Here is a 16725-nt window from a genome sequence, read left to right on the forward strand (position 1 = left end):
GAAAAAATTCATTAATGAAGGAAATCTTTCTTATGGTTTTCTTTATGCCTTCTTGTGCATTTTATGCTATTGTTTTACAAAGAAATGTGATATTTGCTTTAGATTTAATTTTATCATGGCCGTATGGCCCGACTCTACGCATGAAAGATGACGACATTTTTGCCTCGTTTGTATGATACATGAAAAGGCAGTATTTGTACATGAAATTTATCCTTTTCTCAATATTTTCCCTAATGTGACTAATCTCTGCATCCAAAACATTTATAACTAATTGAAAAAATAGATATTCTCCAATGGTTTACTCAATCTCTTGTAGAAGTAGATGAGAAATGTTCACATAAGTGACAAATTGTATGTTCCATTTGATCACTTACATCTTTCAGGGATTCTCCTAGGTGTAACAAAATGTCTGATGCTCATTGTAAAACTATAAGTTTAAAAACTGGGTGACCAGTTCAATATTAATTCAATAAGTAAAACCAAACACTGTTAACAGCTATTGGGACAATTTTAGGAGACATTTTTAAGGTAGCAATTTTTCAAATGTTACACTTTTCATTTTTAAGTGATATCAATCTCCTCAAAAACCAATTCACTCCACAGAGTAGATAAGTATGAGCCATTTTTTGCAATGACGCACATCAGGAAGGAAAAAATATAGATTGAGACTCTACAACAGCCTTAATTCAGAAATACATTAATTTTTTTATTAACTTCTTAACTCCCAGTTAATTAGCATGTAAATTCTTAAACTTAAGTGGCAAATTCCTGTAACTGATTTACAAAGAAATGTGTATCAGTTAGATGAGAGATTTAACAGTCAGATCTAGGGAGTTAAAGGGTTAAGAGGGTTTGATAATTGTCATTGATTGGCAAAATTTTTCAACTTACCTGAAAAGCAAACATTTAGACTGGGGTTATTTTCTTTTGGAATAAGGATCATCAACTCACTAAATGGACCTCTTCTTCCAAATGTGGTCCTTACTGCAGATGGAAAATAGTCAAGTATTTTAATGACTTTGAATGTTATGTTTTGATTTGGGGAAGCTATGTGTTTAAAATTTTGTTAGTGTTCTGTTGAAAGGAGAATTGCTCTTTATTCTTAATTTTGTTATTAGATAGACAGGTTCTAGACATCAACATTATGAACATTGGTTTTACCCACAAATGTTAATTGTGTAGTTGTAAACCTATTAAATTCTATTAAACCTAATTCTCACAGCATATGCATGATATTACCATAATTAGATTAGGTATTGGTATATATTTTAATCAACAATATTACTACCTTGCCTTCCTTGGCATTTAGTATTCTGGTTATTTAAAGTTTTTGAGGGGGGAGGAAAGGTGGGGCATGTTACTTTAAAATTCCACAATAAGATTTTAATCATTCACACCTACCACCTCTATTCATTCACAGCTTCATTGTTACAATGTAAAGATCCATAACTTGACATTAGATAGTTGTACTGGGGAAAAAAAGAAGAAAAAACAAGTGGGAGTATGTCTTTCTATTGACAGAAAGACATACTCCCACTACAACTAACCGTATTTGAGATATTTTGGCTGAAATAATTTTTTATTATAGCAATACCAAACATCTCAGTGAGTCAACCAGACTCGTTCTCAGCGAACCAACTAGACTTATTCTCAGCGAGCCAACCAGAATTATTCTCAGCGAGCCAACCAGAATTATTCTCAGCGAGCCAACCAGACTTATTCTCAGCGAGCCAACCAGACTTATTCTCAGCGAGCCAACCAGACTTATTCTCAGCGAGCCAACCAGACTTATTCTCAGCGAGCCAACCAGACTTATTCTCAGCGAGCCAACCAGAATTATTCTCAGCGAGCCAACCAGACTTATTCCCAGCGAGCCAACCAGAATTATTCTCAGCGAGCCAACTAGACTTGTTCTCAGCGAGCCAACCAGACTTGTTCTCAGCGAGCCAACCAGAGTTATTCTCAGCGAGTCAACCAGACTTCTTCTCAATGAGCCAGACTTACAAAGTCCAGTATCCTCAGCAAGTCAAAGCCCAGTATCCTCAGCGAGTCAAAGACCAGTATCCTCAGCGAGTCAAAGTCCAGTATCCTCAGCGAGTCAAAGACCAGTATCCTCAGCGAGTCAAAGCCCAGTATCCTCAGCCAGTCAAAGACCAGTATCCTCAGCGAGTCAAAGCCCAGTATCCTCAGCGAGTCAAAGTCCAGTATCCTCAGCGAGTCAAAGACCAGTATCCTCAGCGAGTCAAAGACCAGTATCCTCAGCGAGTCAAAGACCAGTATCCTCAGCGAGTCAAAGACCAGTATCCTCAGCGAGTCAAAGACCAGTATCCTCAGCGAGTCAAAGACCAGTATCCTCAGCGAGTCAAAGACCAGTATCCTCAGTGAGTCAAAGACCAGTATCCTCAGCAAGTCTAAGAGCAATATCCTAAACAAGCTCAAAAGAAAGCATTTAATTTGGGGCCAGTCAAGGTATATAGATCCTCTACAAGTGATAGCTTTAGATTTGCAGCAAATTTAATTCCAACAAACACTATGAGTCTTAGTATTATAAGCAAGTTGAACTATAGATACAAAATAGGGGACAATAATACAAACCTGTGAAATAAAGCTCCAGGGGAATTGTCCAAATTTCTGCAAAAGAACAAATATGTTAGCCAAGTCACTAGTACCACTAAATAAGGAAAAAATCCATATGAGAGTGAAAAGGAACCATCGAGTGCTGTATAATTTTTTAAATATCACCCTGAACTTTAATCAAGTGGAAACTATTTCAAGAAGTTGATTCTTTTTGCTTTACTTGCCTTTCATAAAAAAATAGCTGTTGATAATTGGTGCATAAATACTCCTTTTCTGAATTTTAACCTTGATTTCAGTGTTTCCGATCAGCGGAGAGAGTGATCTCACGATAAACAATGCTCTTCCTATTTTAAAATTTATAAATGAACTCTTAACATATTTCCAAGGTTGTGATAATCCCACTATCTAATTGACTTGGCAATTACCTGGTTTTTGAAAGTAGTGCATTTTTTACTAAGCCAAGTCATCTCCTAACTCTCCTAGGCTGGTGTGTTAAATTGAAAATCCTCTCCCACAAGCCTAATATTCAAGCTCTTTTCCTTTATAACTTGGTTATGCAATATGGTTAAATTACTACAGATTGCTAAAATTTCTGTACCTTTTCTCCTGAGCGAATAAATACGAAATGGAAAGTACAGAAACATATCTGCCTTCTGAGCTGTTTCAATTCTTCATAATGCATGAGATAAATGAATGAAAATCCATCAAAATCATAACCTCCACGCATCATGGCTAATGTGGCATTACATTTCTATTTTTCTTTCCTTTTACTTCATCTGGTAATTTGTCTTTCAAATGGCTCTAACCAAATGATAAAGTTCAGTGGTTGAGATTCTGAACTTGCATCCATTGTTTGGACCTCACAATGAATTACAATAATTTATATACAATATTTGGCAAATGAAAAGGTCAACTTTTGGTTTCACCGTCGAACAGCATACGTAGATCACTGTACTTAATTCTCACCTTGAAAAAAATTAAGGGGCCACCCTTACACTCGTTTTTCAAGTGAATAACCTTTTCACAGGGACAAAACATTTAGCCCTACTGACTAAGATTTACCTAATATTATGGAAATAACAAGAAAAGACCTTGAACCAGTTAGGAGCTTTCTTTTTAAATTGTTTATTGAATAAGAAATGTGGAGACAAATAATACCGCAAATAATGCATAATGATAGTTGCTTGGTCACACCAGTTACTTATTGAAATTAGTTTTAATTTTTAATCCAAAAAAAAGGTAATCTTCGGAACGAACAAACATGACAGAGTTAAAAATCGATCTTTTGATGTACTTGGTTAAAGTAGTTGATTAGCTTCTTCGTGTCCTAGAAAAATTCGGCGTTTTAACTGCGCCAGACTCCAAATCAAAGTAAATTAAGAACGTATCTTCGTTTGCAAGCGAACTCAGTTCAAGGTCAGATCATGGGTCATCTTTACTTTCGGAACGTACTGACAGATTTCACAGGGAACTTTATAAAGAAAAATTTCCCAAATCCTTATAGGAGCTGCGTTCGTTTTTGGATCCATCTCAAACCTCCAGTAAACAAGCCTGATTGCAAATAGTTATTGAATAATGAAACGCTGGGGCCAAATTTATGCAAGCATGGAATTGTTTCGCGTAATTCCGCTCAAAACCCATTTGGCTATTGGACAGGAGGGTAATCAAAACCTTTGCTTGGCATTTATGATACTGCAATAAGAATACGTGGCACTAGCTTACTTGTAACATAAGTTGAACTGTGAACTTATAAAATTCAGCTGAATTTAGTCACGTACTTACCCGACTCTCGACTCTTGCCTTGTAAACAACGTAGCAACCGGTAGCATTTCAAAAGCATAGATGTGTCATCATGTAACAGAAATGGATTGTTTATGCGATGTATTCCACTACATTCTCGTTAAGCAACTTCTAAAACAACTGCCATTCTCGACACACGCCTACCATTGTGGCTGTAGCTGCTGGTTTCCTCTCTAAGCCATAACTAAGTCTAAGCTGTCTCATCAAGTTGGAACACGCTGTGCTTGTTAAAAATTAAAAAAACATCGAAGGGAGAAAAAGATAAGGCTGAAGGCTTGCACGAAGCCGGTAAATCTAAGATGTAAAATTACGACCTTGATGTCAAAGTAAACATTTGAATGACATTGCGGTTGATTCGTTTTAAGACAAAGGCTCTATTCTCTTACGTTTAACCTAAAAGACCTTTGCCGGCGTGGGATAGTTCAATCCCGAGCCAAGGGGCATCTTGGCGTTTGTCAGCGGTATCACCTCAGGGAGAATGGGTTACCATAAGCGCCCTGCCTCAAATAAGCGCCCACCCTGAAAGCCCAAAAATTAAGGTTACCTCTTACCTTCGCGGATGTCCTTCGGGAGAAAATTCGTACGCGCGCTAGTTGGAAGAAAACCCTAACAAACTAGACATCAAAACAAAGGTTAATAAATGCAATTTACGATAAAAATATAATTTCGGCGATTTTTTCATTTAGGAAGTGTCAGGAGCCAGAAAGGCGTGAAACGACCGAGTGTTCTTCTATTGAATTTATCGGGTATCGGATCCCGCGGCACGAGAAAAATGGCTGCCTAGTCTCATTCACAAGGCATCAATCAACAAAGGTGTGTCAGGCTTTTCCGATATTCTGATTGGTTGTCTGGATATTCGCATCTAAAGTTAGGGTAGCGAAAAATATGCGAAGCGTTTTGCGTAAATGGACACCACGTAAAAAATATTTAAAAGATCAAAATTTCCTGACACAATTTTGTTAGTCATCATCACGGGAATGTTGTGGCGAAATTTCACGAAAATCGGTCAAATCTACATACCCTATAAATTCGTTCAAAGTGGATGTAGTCCTCTCAAAATCAAATGCGAGATTTTAGCTCCCAAAGGTTTGTAAACAACTTGCGCCACACCAGGAGATTATCTCGCCTCCTGAAACCGCAAACCAATGAGATAGACGAGACCTGGCCTCAATGACAATGGATCAACATTTTCCCGGGAAAAGTATCGTGTAGCAGTCTTTTTTTTTTTTATTTTTTTATCTCGCCCTGTTGATCGTTTAGTAATGGACAAAGTCGGCGAAGAGAAAACCCGCGGCAGAAAGGGTAAATCTGTCGCATTCTTCTTTTTCTCCATCGGTTTCGTCAGATTCCAAAGAAGAATCTTGTTTACAACCTTCTGTGGTGTTGACTTTAATTTTTCAGCTCTTTGCCCCAAGGATAATCGAATGCTGTCGATCTTCAGTGGATGCCGAGCTTGTCGACGGCTCCTGGCCAAACCAAGAACCTTTGTCGCTTTGTTTTGTTTTGTTTTGTTTTTTTGACAAAATGCTGCCATTTCTCTCTTCTTTGGACCTTTCTTTGGTTCTGTCCTCGTGTACCGGTTCACAAGAGCCAATACAAAAGACCAAACAATACACAATAGCTAACCGATGACTCCTAAACAAAGAGAGAACAATGGTAATTCCCTTGTGAACCGGTACACCAGGACAGAACCCTTTTTTTTCTTTTTCTTTACCCAAGGACTCTTCTCTAATTTTAAGTTTTGTGTTATATCCACGAGAAAAGACTTTCTACGAGCAGATTACTTCCACGTGTGAAATTTGTCAAGGGCGCGATGTAATATTCCTCCGAATATTCGAATATTCCCCCGGGGGGTTCGCCCATTTACGAGATTATGACACCTTCCTGATTTATTAACTTTTATTCGAAAATACGTTTTTTTAAATAAGTCGGACACTTTTTGAGATTTTTAATTTTTTTTTCTTTTGCAAACGCTAGTTGAAAAGTGTAACTTCAATCTGGTCAAAAAAAAAATCAGCCTCTGAAGGTAGGAAGTAACCTTAAATAAGCGTGCTTAATAATGAATAATAATAATAATAATAATGGTCTCTATTGATTCAAAACAGAAAAATACAATCCTAGTGTTACAAGCAATTTGAGTTAAATGAGTTAAAAGGTTAATAATTCCACAAAATTAAATTTACCACCTGATTACTGTTAGAAATTGTCATATAGGTTATGTCTAAAAGTTAAACGACCAACGAATGTATTTTTAAAACGTTTTCTTTTGATGCTTGTTCTGGTGCCAGACCTAGTCCGTAGATTGTAGCTGCAGGCCTTTACAAGCAGAATAAAAAGCGACAGGGGTGATTGGCGGCCTTAGAAACCTTTTTAAAAATACTACTGCTTCTGTAAAATTGATCGTAAATTGTGATTTCTTGTAATAAAATTCCTTTTCCAACAACGATCGAAAAAAACATTGTACTGGGGTGAGGTCGGAGTCTGATGCTCCATATGGGCATACGTGAAATCGGGGAAGTACTAAGGAATCGAAAAGAAAGTCTATTTCTATCTGCTTATATCCCTCTTTAGGTAGAGATCTAAGGACTTAGAGGCATTTAACATGTGTATTGAACCTACAGTCACTCTGAAAGGTTACACCTAGAATGCTCACATAAGTACAACTAGGGATCCCTAATACAGGAGGGTACAATTCATGATTGCCTTTCTAGGACTGTAAGCTCCTTACATTTGCTAGGGTTACAGAACATTCCATTCTTTTCTATCCACTCTAAGAAATGTTTGACCAATGTCTCAGACATGTCTTTAAATTGTAAACAGGAGCAATGATATTTGAAACAGCAGCATACTAGAATAACACTGGCAGGGTATCTAAATAGATCTCTAGATCATTTATAAAAATATGGAATAGATAGGGTCCGCTTACGCTACCTTGAGTAGTACCTTGATTCAATAATTTCCAATCAAAAGAAATATTATTGTAGCAAATTCTTTGGTTTCTACCTTTCAAAACACACGGGTATAGTTTAATTATATATGGATTTAATTGGAGATTTCTCAACTTTCTTGCGAACAAGAATCAGAATACGGCAATTGAATTTTTTTTATTGGTTGATTGAAAAAGTGATGGACTCAACACAGAAAGTGTGTTTTTCTGAAGGGATCGATCGATCGATGTTTTAACAGTTTTATTTTTTTTTGCCTTAATTAAAGTTTTCCATTGTAAACTCCCAAACTGCCACTCGATGCGTGGAAAACATCCAACCAAAGCAACTGCATAAAGCAATGACGGGAAGATGTTTTTCATGAAACGATGGATTACTGTTGTTCCTGCCAAAGACGTACAAGTAGATATAAGTCATTTCATTAACTTGTTTGGAATAAAAAGTAGAAAAGAAGAAATTGTAGAGCCGGTGCAAGCGAGCGGATATGTAAATGTAGAAAAGTAAGATGTCAGAATAGCATGAAATAACAAATTTAAAAAAAGAAAAAGTTTGTGATCAGTATCAAAGGAGAAATCGAGATGTTTTTCTTGATATGTAAAGAAAATCGCGAAAAAAGGTTGTATGTTTGAAAACACAGAAATGATGTGCGTCGCCATTCAAAGCCTTTCTCAGGCCACACTTTCACCATCTGCTTACACTTAAAAGTAAACCGTTCTGAAAATCCACACCCACGTCTAGGGTAATCCGAGAAGAAACTTCAGATGTTAATACAGAGGGTTTCCTTTCATATTTATATATGAATCTTAAGCTGCCCTGTACTTCTGTGATGCACTTCACCCAAATATTAGTAAGATGTCATGGCCTCCGAAACCTACCGAGCTATGTGATAGTGCAGTCAAACTTTCAGAAGAACTAGATGCGTTTCTATACTCTAAACTGGCAACACACACACATCTCGGCGGAATATTCTGATCGCGTGCGGCGCCTTGTCACCTCTTTTGGCCAGGACATTATTTAAGGAGTTACGGCAGGATTACTAAAACCACCCAAGCAAATACTGTTACCGTATGCCGAACAATGTTCAACTTATCCAGATGCCACACCGATTGGGGCATGAGATCGGTCCTTTGCCTGAAACTATCAAGCCATATATCAAAGCAACACTCCCGTGGGGTATTATAGATAGATTGGAGGAGACCCTTTCTGGTGCGGGAACCAAAAAGCCCGTGGCTAGGATGGATTTAACATTTCTGTCCTTAATGAGGATCAACTGTCTCACTGGCTGTCAACAGGTATCTCCCGAGTATCGATGTGCTTGCTACTGACATGGCTACCGTTCACAAGGTTCTAGTGCAGTCTCTCAAGGTAAAGAACACGCTCAACTTAAAGAGCATCGGCTTCGTCATTGACTTAACACTGTATGCAAAGGCAAGCGAGGGACAATGGAAACAAAGCGCAAAATTGAAAGATATGGTTATGAAAATGGAAGTATTCCACACAGCATGCACCATGTTGTCCAACACTGGCAAACGCTTCCAGTATGCTGGCTTGCGGGAACTGTGTGTAGAGTGTGATGTGATAGCAGAAGGTTCTATTGCAGAAGTTTTAAAGGGACTTACTCGTGTATGAAGCCCGATACTGATAAATCCCTTGATTCCACTATTCCTGGTAAGTGGAAAAATTTTCTTTACAGAATTTTAAAAAATTAAAAATGAAAAAATGAAGCTGTAAACCTATTTGTTTCTGTACTTCTAAACATAGCAAACTTTACATAAAGTAACAAGAAATCACCTTTATAAAGTTATGTTTTTATAGACTCATGCATAATACAAATTTAGTTGCCAACTGCAAGAAGAAAAAAAATCAAGGCCTTTCTCTTTAACTTTAAAGATGACAAGGACATGGAAGGGCAAAGACATGACATTGAGGAGAGGAAAACTTTAAGTGAGGGTAAGATTTAACAAACAAAATTCATTAAGTTTCATGGCTGAAGAATTTCTCCAGTTTTCTAATTTGCTCAAAGCATTCCAAAATGGGAAATTCAGGCCAATCCCGCATGACCAAAAACCTATAAACAACTGACGACAACAATTTCTTCTTACTATCCTCACAGAACCAGAAATGAAGAAAAAGAAGAGCCGAAAGAGAAGAAAGAAGAATAATAATGAATCTCAGCAAGAAGGAAACGAAAAACCTAGTTAAAGTGTAGATGAAGTTATTAATAAGTGCAAAAATTATCATGCAATGTCTTCTATATTGAAATAGCCTTAACTTTTCTTTTAATACCTGTCAAAAAGTTATCTTTGCAAATGTGATGAGAATAAATGATATAAAGTTTTCCAATATGTATTAGTCGACTGTAATCGGGCCAGATGGTATTATTTGACAACATTTTCCAGAGGCAAAGAGGTCAACGAGCTATAATTATATGCAACTGATAACAAAAATTTTTGTTTCAGTCATCATGGTCATTATGCACTTATCAGCGGCCGTCCCAGGGGGGGAGAGGGTGACCCCGGGGAACCCCTGGGCATTTGCAAAGGAATTTCCTAAGCCCCCTAACCAACAATAACATTGTTCAATATAAAGCTACCAATGCCCTTCCCCTGGGGACAAAGAAGTATGCTCTACTAACTCAAGCAATGTAATGCTCCAAAAGAATGTTATTTGCCACAAACTAAAACTTACTTCAGCTTGTGTTTACTATACAGGGCTATACAGGGCTCAAAGTTAAAAACATCCTATGTGGCTTTTTGCCGGCGACTAACTGGAAAAAGTAGTAGTAGTAGTAGTTTTTTTACATCTGTAGGTATCAATGGTAATAGCCAGTCACCATGGTAAGGATCTTTTATTCTCAAGATGGCGGCAATGGTAAAAATCCAGTGGGTGTTTTCCCATGTGTCTCGTCTCGGAGGTGCAAATGCACTTCAATGCAAAATTGGCGACGAAAGTCTATTCCCCCGTATGACCCCAGGGTCGATCCCCAGGATGGCAGCTGCTAAGTGTATAATTGTTAATCTCGTTATCTGTTTCTTAAAAATTCACAAACAATCACTAAATCAAAGCTCTCTTTCTAAAAATATCCTTACCGAAGCAATCTCATCTCTGTAATAATCTAGTAAATTTTCCTAAACATAAACATGTCAGAGCATTTTTCATAGCGAATTAGATTTGTCATTTTGATATGCGTTTATTTTGATGAGATCCCTGAGATAAAAGATAGTTTACGACGAAAAAATTCATTTTAAGAAAGAAATGATCATGTACTTTTAGATCATGTATTCTATGAATACAGTTTTCATAAATTACACGGGCTTTCCGAAGGAAACGCCCGAAATAAATTCGGCTTTTTTTTTTTTTCAATTTGAACCTTTGGCATCTGTAAGAACCTACTGCTATATAGTAATATATTTTTTTGATTATTGTCTAGTACCATAACAACATTCATTACACTCTAGCAGGCAAAAATAAAAACAAGTAGACTTATCCATGATTGGAAATGACAAAATTGCGTAACGACAGCACAAATGGCAATAGGGCAGTCTCCTAAAGATAACTCCAGATGTGCGATAGAGAAAGCCCAAGTTCAAGCAGCTATGCGTCTGCTTGAAGGGAAAAAAAGTCTAAAACAGCAAAAAATGATGAAATATTCCTTGCATAATGAATATGAAGTTTCAGCATTTAATTTTTATTTATCAAAATGTACATCTTTCATGGTTTTAATTTCTGGTTTCCCTCTTGTTGTGGAAAAATGAAGTAACCTTAGTAATGGGATAGGATCCGATTCAAGCTTTGAACTTAATTCGACACAAATATCCAGTGCTACTTTATCTGCTGAAATTTATGCCAGAAGCTCTATAAAAATATCGGTTTAGGCCTTCCCTGCACTTTGTAATCCCAAGAAAAAGAAAATAGAGATTACCTTAACATATTGCAGCAAAATCCCAGCTTATCTTGAACCTAAAACTTTACCCTGGAAAAAAACTATACTTCTGCGCATGCGCCAAGAGCAAAGTTTGGCACACGAGCCTTCTTTCGCAAACCGAGTCTCGTTTTGTCAAACGAGTCTCGTTTTGTCAAACGAGTCTCGTTTTGTCAAACGAGTCTCGTTTCTAAAAACGAGTCTCGTTTCTACAAACGAGTCTCGTTTCTACAAACGAGTCTCGTTTCTACAAACGAGTCTCGTTTCTATAAACGAGTCTCGTTTCTATTCACAAACAAACGAGTCTCGCTTTAAATCGTTTATCGAGTGACTTATAAATCGTGACGATTTAAAATCGACTCGTTGCCCAGAAACTGTGAGTGATCCCTCGTTTCTACAAACGAGTCTCGTTTCTATAAACGAGTCTCGTTTCTATTCACAAACAAACGAGTCTCGCTTGAAATCGTTTATCGAGTGACTTATAAATCGTGACGATTTAAAATCGACTCGTTGCCCAGAAACTGTGAGTGATCCCTTCAGCATTGGGGTATGCATGTATATAATTGTAATCATTACCAAATAAGATCTGGGAAAGAACTATCTAAGTGGAGGCTGATTCACATTCAACCAAAAACATTGTTTGTGGTACACTTTGGTAACAATTTTGTGTACCTTAGTCAAAATGGCTTCTATTAAGGTTTATGTTTGGCTGTGTGCCTGATGTTGATCGAGGGAATGTTGTGTATAGATGTTACTTGTTTAGAGGCTTCTGTCACTTCATATGTCCAGGCCAGCCATGGAAATAGTTTGAATACTAGCCAGTAACTTGTAAAACAAGAGCAATAAAACATAAGCATTCTTACTAGCATTTGTTTGTTTGTTTTTCATCTGAAAGCATACAAGTCAGTGTTAACATTTAAAGTCCCTATGACACCTATTTTTTTAGCATTAAATTATAAAAATAGAAGTATGCAGAGGGTGTCTGGTAAGATTTGTGAGTGATACTAATGTGTCTTTGTTATTTTACGAGGCAATAAAAGTCTGAAATTGTTTCGAACTTAGGCTCCCCGTATCTCTTTGGCCGCGTTAAAGAGTACTGGAACCTGTGACATAACGGTAGTACCACCAAGTTTATCAAAGAAGCAAAGTGAGTGTGGAAGCTACTGTTTACGATCTTTTTAGCCAAAAAATGCCATTTTGATGTGTAGTTTCTGGATTTTTGAATAACCCTGACTCGAAGAATATTTTTCTCCACAAGATTCCTATTGTGTCGTCACAGTGCCCAGTCCCTCTTTGCTTGGCCAGACATTTTATCTGCGGATTATAGGGCTTGATAAAAAATTCAGAAAAGGGCAAAATACCACAAATGTTGCAACAACATGTGTTAGAGTCATTATATTTTGATGTAAAATAATAAAAAAAAAGTGTCAAGGGAATTTAACTCGCATTAGTGACCAAAACAGATTTCTCCACACAATATTATAATGTCAAGCAGACAAGTGATGAAAAAAAAGTTAGTTGATCCAATAACAAATTCTCTGAACCTGTATCATAAGAATTATATAATAGAAAGTAAGGAGAATTTACTAATAAGATCTTGGGAGTGGAAGGGTTAATGTTAGGTTTCCTACCCAGTTTTTGCTCAATTTGTGGTTATTTAAATGTGGCTTTTTTCCGAGTCTTTTCACGGTGAGAATAGAAGCAATATAGTTTGTTAGGTAAAACAGCTATCCCTACACAGAAAGAGATGAAAACAGAAAATTTGAAGCAAATCAGAAACATCAAAAACAAAACTGGAAACAGAAGGTCACTCACTGAAGATAGTGGCAAGGAAGCTTTTCTTTCCAATTTGTTATTAATGCCATGAGAAATTTGATCCTTGACACTAACATCAGTATGCATTTTCACAATACCTATCTCTATACAATTCCCTCTGGTAATGACAAGGAGAATTTGTTTAACAATCAAAGCTTCTCAAATTAGTGTTCATTTGCTTTATTCTCGTGATTTTGATGAATGACCCAGCAGTGAGAAATTAGATACTGGTAATTCCTAAGGTTGAATACCCAAATGTAAATATGAAAGACATTGAATACCTGTAACTACCCTTGTCATGAAAACCTTGCAATTTACCTTCAAAATCTGAAAAAAATATTCTATAAGCATCGATTTAAGGCTTGACGCCCTCACGTGCCTCCTCTAGCACGCCTCAGGATTGTCTCCTCTCACATGAATGGGTCCCGAAGGATGAGAAACATCCAATCTCGTTCCTAGGGTCCCTCCTCTCTTACTCAAAGGGGTGGGAGGATGAGAGACCCTGGGAACGAGGTTGAGAGAGTTTGCAGGAGTACTTGCAGGAGTAGTTAACAATTATTCCACGAGCGCGCGTTGGATATGAGATGATAGATAGTCAACGAGGCGCATAGCGCCGAGTTGGCTATAATCATCTCATACCCAACTAGCGCAAGTGGAATAATTGTTTTATGAAAAGAAAACGCTCCCATGATATTAGACAAATCTTCTGGACTTTATTTTGTAAGAAGAAACCGGCAGTTACAATGTACAGATATTAGATTATGGTATACTGGCTCATATACCATAATGGCTAAGCCAATGAGAAGTCTTGAATTGCATTATCCAATGATCCAGTTTTTAATAATATACTGCCGCACAATTGAGATGAAAACAAACAAATGAATTTCCTTTTTTGATTCTTCTCCAGTTGTCCTTAGAGCGAATGCATTCCTTTTCCTCCCTTGGCTCATAAGCCGACCAGTTGTCCATTCATTCATATCTGAAGGTGGAAAATATTTCCTTGTTCATGTTGTGTGACTTTTCAGTTTTCACGCCAAAAGAACTGACAGTGAAAAAGGCGCGTCCGGTGCATATATCTGAGTAACGCTCAAAAAATGAAAGATAATGCTGCGGTTGGTCTAATAGGAATCCTACGAAAATCGGCTAACGACAAACGGGCTAAATTACTACGTAACTGACGAATTAAAGAACCTTTTCCACTGGCGCCTGCGTTTAACCGTTATATTCAGCGGACGTGGGGAAAAGAATCACTATGGGATATTCAGTCGAACAGATTCCGCGTAAGAAACACGAAACGATGTTTTATTGGCTGCCCGATATGACTGACTTATGACGTATGTCGGAAAAAACTCAAAGGACGAATGGAGATTGTTAACTTTATTATCAAAGCAGGACTCTGAGAGCTAAGGGTCGTGGTAAGTTTTGTCTGTTCAAATAACTGATTCCCTGTAAAATTTGTTACTGTTGCCTGGAAAAACAAACCTCGTCCTGTTATGAGCGATATGATTAATGACTTGACGGAAGAGAATTCTGATATGTGAGATAAAAACTGAAAAAAGCCATAAACGGCGAGGTCAGTTTGACGTTTCGAACTTCATCTTGACCTGCCAAACACTGAGTAAATTCCATGAATTGACTGGTAGGTTAACCAGCATTGGATATGATGATTTCTTTAAAGCTACCTTCTCGGAGGATTAAATTCCGTCATCCTCTGAGTTAGCCGAAGGGCTATCTACTAACACACCAACCTTGAGCAGAATTGTAATTGTTTTGTGAAAAATGTGAATGACAAATGTCCATTACAGCTTAACTGAAAAGAATTTTGTTCCTTCCACCAGAGACAGTAAAGAGGAGAAGGATATTTGTTACCCTTCTTTTGAAGCGCCCTCTGATGTATTTCGGTTTTGCACGTCAAACTTTTTTTTATCGATGATGGATTTGAGCATGCAAAAATGAAACAGTTAACTTTTTTTTACAGGTATCATCCGGTCTCAGTACACATTGTTTTGTAAGAACTGTTGGATTTTTTTCACAAAATCACAGTCAAGACTTGTTACAGCGCAGTTGGAGCCTCTATCTTGAAACGGTAAGCTATCTGTGCACCCTTTGTCTCCGTTTCTGCTTTCGTTCATTGTTGTTGCTGTTGCTTGTTTGTTTGTATTTGTGTCTGTTTTTCTCTTATTAAGCTTGTCCTGTATAGATTTCTTGCTTGGTTCAGTATATCTCTAACATACCTTAAATTATATAAACGTAATTCTCTCTTGCACATCAATCCTAGGCCCTACAAACACCTTCCACATTTTTTACTATATACCAATAAAGCTCTGTGCCATTTCTTTGTTTATCTAAAAGTTGGTGGGGTGGCCAACTAGAAAGCCTCCGCTACTTTGACCACCACACATATTTTTGTAATCTGTACTTTATTCATTTTATTCTGTAATCATTTGTTGCAATTATAATTTTCTATCTATGTTAATTTTATGTAAATAGTGTGAAATGAATAAACCTTGAAACTTGAACCTTGAACCTTGAACCTTCGTGAGCGGTTCATATTCCAGCTAGTGGCTGACAAAGTTGGTAAATAAGAAAAGAAAAGGCTTGGGTTGATCGGTGTTGTACCCTTAAGAGACAACACATGACCATCTACATTTATTTCTTCAGGATACGAATCTAAATAAGACAGAAATATTGTAACAATCACGAGATGTCACGATCGAAAAGATCTCACTTGGCCTCGTGTGAGTGACGATCAACAAATGATAACTCTTTAAGGGAGGGGAGGCAAAGGGGAACAAAGACCCTAAATAGATTTGACTTGAAAAGCCTGCATTCTCATCAGGTCAAATTGTTTTTGTTTTATTCTTCTGCATCTCATCGAAAATTCTTTTAAAGAACGAATGATTTTTCTCCTTTTGATGTTAGAAAAATCTGATTTCTCCGAATTTACCTTGAGGTTTCCCTTTCCAAGGCTATTAAGTGCTTTCAAGGCCTGATAAGCAGTGTTTTGCGAATGAGGGATTTTCTGATAACTCAACCGAGTAAACGATATTACGTGGGGATGTCCTCGCTGTTATGATCTGCTTTCTGTGTTCCATCAGAGCACTTACAAAATTCATGTACCGTCAAATTCCTTAGGGGTGGACAGGTTTTCTCGAATAGGGGATGGGTCAGGCGTTCAACAACAGTGTCTTAAAACAGCATCTCAGTATTAGGAGAACAGCGGAATGTGTTGTTCAAATGATATCACAATTTGTGGGGTGAGGTGGTTACACCAAACACCGCTTAATACAGGTTCGACTGAACGGAAAACTGAAAATCGCGATCAAAGGTATTCAACAAAAACAGTGAAAACAGGAACTGATAAATTATTAGATAATGATGAAAGGAGTTGATCTTTTTTATTCTAAACTGATGCATGATGTACGGGCCGTTAATACGAAGATGAATTTTGCGAGAACGACTAATTTTAAATCCACTTATTTTAATAGAGTTGTTGAAATGTGGAGTTCGATACCCTTAGATATTAGATTATCTCCTAGTCTTGCAGTTTTTAAGTCTAGAGGGAGGAAGTTTTTAGGTAAGGAACATTGATGTTTTTAATGTTTTTATTTTTGATCTAAAATTTTTCTGTCCCTCATTATATTTGACTTATTTAGATTAGCTACA

The 16725-nt window shown here is 37.2% G+C and overlaps 1 long non-coding RNA gene across 4 annotated transcripts in view; it reads right to left on the bottom strand.

The window, feature by feature from the left end:
- LOC148717100 (uncharacterized) overlaps positions 1–5335 on the bottom strand; it is an 8997-nt gene extending 3662 nt beyond the window's left edge. For 2 of the 4 annotated variants that reach the window (XR_015995228.1, XR_015995229.1), the window contains exons 1-4: positions 4360–5335; positions 2596–2631; positions 1402–1469; positions 892–984 (exon numbers count right to left, since the gene is read on the bottom strand). This is a non-coding gene — a long non-coding RNA (uncharacterized LOC148717100). Of the gene's footprint in view, positions 1–376; positions 410–891; positions 985–1397; positions 1470–2595; positions 2632–4359 lie in introns of those variants that run through there. The other 2 variants (XR_015995231.1, XR_015995230.1) reach the window with 2 other exon arrangements.
- Positions 5336–16725: the final 11390 nt, after the last annotated feature.

Source organism: Stylophora pistillata, chromosome 14 (genome assembly GCF_964205215.1).
Source record: "Stylophora pistillata chromosome 14, jaStyPist1.2, whole genome shotgun sequence".
Lineage (NCBI taxonomy): Eukaryota > Metazoa > Cnidaria > Anthozoa > Scleractinia > Pocilloporidae > Stylophora > Stylophora pistillata.